This window comes from Lissotriton helveticus, chromosome 5_1 (assembly GCF_964261635.1).
Source record: "Lissotriton helveticus chromosome 5_1, aLisHel1.1, whole genome shotgun sequence".
NCBI classification, from domain to species: domain Eukaryota; kingdom Metazoa; phylum Chordata; class Amphibia; order Caudata; family Salamandridae; genus Lissotriton; species Lissotriton helveticus.
This window is the reverse complement of record NC_136065.1, coordinates 223105723-223112828: the sequence shown is the minus strand read 5'-3', so window position 1 is coordinate 223112828 and position 7106 is coordinate 223105723.

Genomic DNA, 7106 nt, shown 5'->3' with positions numbered 1-7106 from the left:
GAAGTGTCCTTAAACTTTAACTATTTGACTTTTACGCACCATTGGTTAACATTGGTGCATGCGTGCGCTTTCCGCACATCTCCCGAATCCCGAGGGCCATTCCCGACTTCAGCATTGCTTGTCCTGACTGCTCCCAGCGATTCCCTAGGCCCTAGGCCTAACCACTGTTCGAGTGGCCTCTCTTATACCACTTGTTTAGTATATGGTTTGAGTGGCCCCCTGCCCTCATCCATAATTGTGCAACTTTGTATGTTTAAACAGTGCTTTTGATTTAACGCTTGTGCCCCTTTACTCATAAAGAATACTGGGGATTGTTTTTAGTAATAAACACATATATTTTTATAATATATACTTGTGTGGTGTCCTTTCATTTGATATTACAGGATTGTATGTGGTAAAACAGCTCGCTTAACACGACCTCTTAAGTTAAGCCTTTAGGCTGCTTAGTCCATGCTACCCCTAGGATAGCTTGTCTAATAAGGTTGACTTACAACCAGACACCATAAGGGGATTGTTTGGTCAGGTAGTAGGTGGTTCCAGAATTGGAAACATCCCCTACCAGGCCAACTTCTCACATTGGTGAGCAGCGGTGCGGATTTGAGCTTGCTGTTGTTTTACCATTGCAATCTTTATATCAAATTGAAAGATCACATCAAGTACCTCTAGGTACATATAAAATCAAAAGCTTAGCATATTAAGTTCTACTGAACTTAGTAGTTGTAGGTTGAAGGGAGTAGCACACCCCTGACTACAACTCACTAGCAAGGTCCAGTAGGAAAACACTTAGTGTAGGTAAGTGCACCACTTACACCTCACTAGTAACCATGTCCGACACAGGAAAGGCCTCAGGGTCTAGTCCTGTGACAGTTGACCCTACCCAGGCAACTTCTGGATATGACAAACTAACCCGCAGAGACTTGATTGTCTTGTGCAAAGCAAGAGGGTTAAAAAGGGGCAGAAGCCCCACTTGCCTAATCCTGGTAGAACTCCTAGAACAGGATGACTTAGAGAAGGCAAAAGCAGCTTCCCTAGATACAGGAACTGGAGGGAACCCCCCTGCAGTTGATCCCCCTGAAGAGGAGGATGATGATGACTTGGATGAGGACTCAGATGTTGGGGACTTAGAAGTACAGGATCAGGGTAGCCAGGTTCCAGTTGGTAGGCTTAGCCAGGCCAACTTGGACCTACTGGGGAATGGAGAGGGCCAGCACCTCCCCAGAACCCAACATATGATTCCCCCAGGCAACAGAAGAGTGAGATCTCCCTCAGGGGACTCTCATCTTTCTAGTGCCTCCAGAGAATCAGAGAGAGGCATGACTGCTTCTCAGAAAGCTGAGCATAGGGCCAGAATGAGGGCTGTCCAACTCCAAATAGAGAGGGAGGAGGTAGCCTTGGCTCAAGCTAAACTTAGCATGGCCCAAGCTAAACTTGCCCTGGCAAGAGAAAAAAAATTGTGTGGCTTAGATGCCACTGGTGGCAGCAATATTCCTAAAGAGAAACCCAGGTCCTATGATAGTAGAAACCTGACAAAGATTGTGCCCCCCTACAAGGAAGGGGATGACATCCACAAATGGATGACTGCTCTTGAGAGAGCCTGCATGGTACAGCAGGTTCCTGAGGAACAGTGGGCAGCAATCTTATGGTACTCCTTTTCAGAGAAAGGGAGAGATAAGCTCCTCACTGTTAGACATGAGGATGCAAACAATTACAAAGTCCTGAAGAGTGTTCTGATAGATGGGTTTGGCTTAACCACTGAACAGTACAGGTTGAAGTTCAGAGACACCCAGAAGACACAGACTCAGGACTGGACTGATTTTGTTGATTGTGCAACTAAGGCTCTGGAGGGTTGGCTACATGGCAGCAAAGTACATGACTTTACAGGATTGTATAATTTGATTATGAGGGAGCAGATCCTAAGTAATTGTCAGAACCAGCTCTTACACCAGCACCTGGTAGACTCTGATCTGACCTCTCCCCAAGAATTGGGAAAGAAGGCAGACAAATGGGTCAGAACCAGGATTAGGCCTAAGAATCAGGACAGTAACCAGAAGAAGGAGTCTACCAAGCCTCAAGATAAGGGTGGGGATAAAAGTAAAGAAAAGACTTCCCCAGGGCCCCAAAACTCCAAGGATGGGGGTGGGTCCCAAGACACTTCTTCAACTGAGAAAAAACCCTATTGTTATCCCTGTAAACAGGTGGGGCATTACAAAACAGACAGCTGTTGTCCCAAGAATAACAATAAAGAAAATATACCTCCAAAGCCAGCTTCAACACCTCCTGTTACTGTCAGCAGTAATCCCCCAGGAGGTGGGAGCACACCCAGGAATCTGGGTGGGTTTACTTTTGGAAATCAGGTGGACCCTGGCCTATCCAGGTCCCCATCACCCAATGATCTTGTTTATGAGGCTGGCATGGGGTTTGCCAACTTCTCTGCTTGCCCAAATACTTTGAGCAAGTATAGACAAGAACCCATCATCAATGGTTTAAGAGTTGAAGCTTTTAGAGACACAGGGGCTAGCATCACCATGGTGGCTGATGGCATAGTCCCCTCTAAGCAACTTTTACCTGGTGCCACATACCAGGTAATAAACATTGATGGCATCCAAACAAATCATCCCATGGCAGTAGTAAGTCTCAGCTGGGGAGGTGTCACTGGCCCAAAGAGAGTGGCAGTGTCACCAAACTTGCCTGTGGACTGTCTACTGGGTAATGATTTAGAAATCTCAGCCTGGGCTGAGGTTGAACAGGAAACCCATTCTAGAATGGTAAATTCCAATGGAAAGGTTAGTGGGGCTGTAATGGCTACAGCCCCAATTCAAGATGTCCTTCCTGAAAAGGTTGGTAGGGCGGAGATACTCCCTGCCCCATCTTTAGCAAAAGCTCTTCCTGAACAGAATAGCAAAGCTGTTATGATAACAGCAGAAACCCAAACTGAGTCTCCTCCTGAAAAGGTTGGTGGGGCTGTGATGGCCACAGCCCAAACTCAAACTGACACGTGTGTTGTGACACCTGAAATGATGGATAACTCCACACAAACTGAGAGCATGGAGGAGGAAGAGAAATCTCCCCCTCACCAGACTTTAGGACAGGATCAGCCTCCTCAGGGAACTGATCTTACCCCTGATGAAGGAACTGCCCCAGAGGTGGTTGGGCCTAGCCTGACAGAACCTCTGATGTCAGTGGACCCTTCTCAGGTGGGACCCAGTCTGGAGCAGGTAACCTGCCCCTCTCTCCCTTGCCTTAGCCAGCCCAGGGCTGCAGAGGACAAGAAGGACAGTGAGACCCAGAGGGCCCCCTGTCAAATAAAGCACCCCCATCAAAAGATTAGGTGCACCAAAACTAGTAGCCCTAGTAAGGTGAAAACTTTAAAAACTCCTGAGGGAGCCCCCTTAAAAACAGTTAGGGACCTCCCCCAGATGGATTCTGTTGGGCACAGCCAAACCTGGGACCCAAAGGGCCCAAACCTGAACTGTCCCTCCAGCAAGCCAAACAGAGGGACCCAGCCTCCAGCTTTAGGTAGCCAGAGGTTGACCCTGAGAGCACAGTGCAACTCAGTTAAAGAAAGAAAGGCACACATGGTGGAAGATAATTGGAGGAAGCTAAGCCCTAAATTAGTAGAGCCTCACTTCAATACTCCATATCCAAACCAGCCTTTAACTTTGCATAAACACACCCAAGGTAGTGATTCCCTATGGTGGAGACCCTCTAATACCCAAAGGGTGAGGGACTGCTTAGTGGACCATGAGACAGGGGGTACCCATGCTAGTGCAGGTACTTCCTTATATGGCCACTCAGGCAATATAGGCTTACCTGGCCAAGGATAGCCTTATCTCCTTTCGTTTGGGGGGGGGTTATGTAGGAAGGTGGCTACCTGACTATGGTTACCCCAGATTTTTTGCCTGTGTTTAGCTGGTTTTTTGACTTAGTTGACCTGGTTCCCTGCTAATCAGGGCCCCAGGCCATCTGCTCTCTCTGTAAAATGGATTCCATGTACCCTAGGTACATACCAATTGGAAATGGACTCCTTGTCAGCCCCTGTAGAATGCACTATAGGTGCACAGGGCACAGGAGCCACTAAGGCCTACCAGGGGCTGCAGCATATCTTTTGCCACCCCTGGCTGGTTCTTAAATTGACACAACTGGCTGATCACTCAGCTGGGGTAAGGTGGTGTACACACCCCTTGCTTAGATATAGTATACCTATGTCTAAACCTATATCTGGACACATGTAAACCTGTGAGCCACTCCTATAGACAGGCCTCACCAATCCTGGAGGCTGGGTGCATGGTTTTTATGTGAGATGGAGCTCTAGCATGAGCTGAGCCTGTCTGCAGCCGTCGGGAACAAATCTCTAAGCTGTTTCAGGATAATGCCATACCATATACTATTAAGTGCCTTATAATCCTCGCGGTTATTTAGCAACTTTGGTTTGGCTTTATCAAAACATGTCGTGTAAGGTGTCATACGCTTTGGAATACCATCCCCTCGCCAGTTCTGGCGACGGGGATGGCATTCCACCCCTCTAGAGGGGTAAGACATGTTACTTCACTTTAATGCGGTTGATTTCTCCAAAGGCCTTAAGATCCACAAAATGGATGCCTCTGCCACAGACAAATGTCTGGACCCCTGGAGCTGACCGAAACCCAGTCAAGGGGGTCCTGGACAAAGGGTTTCCTGTCACAGGAGGGTGTCACCGCCCTCCAGACAGGAGATAGTGTATTGTAGCAGGGAGGTTTGAAAGAAACCAGACACTGCCTGGGGCGCACAAGGCTGCCCCTTGCATAATCCGGCCAAACCGGTTCTGGGGCACTCCAGCCCTCGTGCCAGGGCGGCCTGGATCAAAGGAAGGGGGTGTATCCACCCACTTCCTGGGTCCCACCCATAGGAGGGGACCTAGCAGGTAATCACGCCCACCAGATTCGAATAAGAGTGGGAGCAGTGCCAATGCACATCAGATTTCCTGGAAGAAACATTTGAAATGATATTCTGGACCCTTCGCCCTCCATCTCAACGTGGAAGCCCGAAGAATCTCCCTTGTGGTCAAGGAGTGACCACCCTGCAGCAGCAGGCACCATCCAGCCCTCGACGTCTACTTGGTTGCAGTTCCCGCCGGAACTCGAGCGACTGAGATCGACGAGATCAAGCTTGCCCAGCTTCTAACAGCCCGATCCACAGTCCCTGCAAAGCTGAGACCCGTGGAGGCGACCGGAAGCGTGGGGCACGCCATCTTGAAGTGACCACGAGACGCTGACCGTGCAGCCCACGAGTGACCCTCGAAGCTGTACACCGGGGTTTGAGAAGCCCCCACCCTGAGCTACTCCTGAGCCGAAGTCCAGCCCTCCACACTCGACGAGTGCTGCGTGGGGCCCTTTGGCACGATTTGGCTCAACGCGTTGGCCCGGTCACTTGCCAGCTGGCTTGTGGTCCCTGTGCCGACGAACTACAAAAGAAGACTCGTGATTCTGGTTGCTCCAGATCCACACCAGCTCCCCTGAAAGGGAGCCCCGACTCTGACCTTCCTGGTCCGAGTGAGACGCCATCTTCCAATCCCGCGTGGATTGCTCTTACCAAGGCTTGTTTGCTCCAAACCGGAAGCCGACTGCACCGACGGTGAGAGCCTGCGTGGGACAGATCGTGACCTGCTCCTGGACGTCGCAGATGCCCCAGAGCCCACGTGACAGCGAAGAGAAGCGCCTCGACGACCACCTGATTGCGCCCGACATTGCCTGGTTCCGTCCTGGTTCCACCCTGGTCACTGCTGAGTGACCCAGACTCTGTCCCCTCTGCTTTCAGGTACTCTACAACTTGAGTCCACCCTTGGACTCCACCGGACACTTCGTCTTCACCCTGCCTGCAGCCCTTTCAGCTTCAAGCACCAAGAGCCTGCGTGTCAAAACCCGACGCCACTTCGACCCTGTGCACCCACTTCCTGTGGGTGAGGTAACTTTGCTCCGCCGGTGTTCCCACACTGGTGCACACCTCTAGGGTCTGTGTGTTAAGTTTTGTTCCTCTAGGTTCAGCGGAAGTGTCCTTAAACTTTAACTATTTGACTTTTACGCACCATTGGTTAACATTGGTGCATGCGTGCGCTTTCCGCACATCTCCCGAATCCCGAGGGCCATTCCCGACTTCAGCATTGCTTGTCCTGACTGCTCCCAGCGATTCCCTAGGCCCTAGGCCTAACCACTGTTCGAGTGGCCTCTCTTATACCACTTGTTTAGTATATGGTTTGAGTGGCCCCCTGCCCTCATCCATAATTGTGCAACTTTGTATGTTTAAACAGTGCTTTTGATTTAACGCTTGTGCCCCTTTACTCATAAAGAATACTGGGGATTGTTTTTAGTAATAAACACATATATTTTTATAATATATACTTGTGTGGTGTCCTTTCATTTGATATTACAGGATTGTATGTGGTAAAACAGCTCGCTTAACACGACCTCTTAAGTTAAGCCTTTAGGCTGCTTAGTCCATGCTACCCCTAGGATAGCTTGTCTAATAAGGTTGACTTACAACCAGACACCATAAGGGGATTGTTTGGTCAGGTAGTAGGTGGTTCCAGAATTGGAAACATCCCCTACCAGGCCAACTTCTCACACTCTGTGTGTAGGAACAGCTGCGGAGTCTAATGGTGCAATCCCGAGCTTTTTGCCGACCTGATCGACGGAGTTACACCGTGTTGTAACCTTCGGCCTAGCCCGGCTGGTGAGCCGGGACCTTGAGTACTGGCCCAGCCGGGTTGCAGTTGAATAACATCGGCCGTGGGACCCAGGCAGGGTCCGGTCTCTCACTGCGGAAGTCAACCTGCTCGATTCCGGTGGCGGTCGCTCGGCCTGGTTATTGTCGGAGGTGAATTGAATTGAAAATAATTTATAACGCGCAAAACAATAACCCGGAGGTATCAAGGCGCCTAACAATAAAATCAAAAAATAGAACCATTCATCCACTACACATAAGCTTGCAGGAAGAGGCGAGTTTTAAGTGCACCACGAAATGCCTGTAATGTGGGTAGGGACCTGAGGTCGAAAGGGAGTTCATTCCACCATTTAGGGGCAAGGGTGGAAAAGGCCATGCCACCCCATTTAGCTTTTCTTATACGAGGGGCT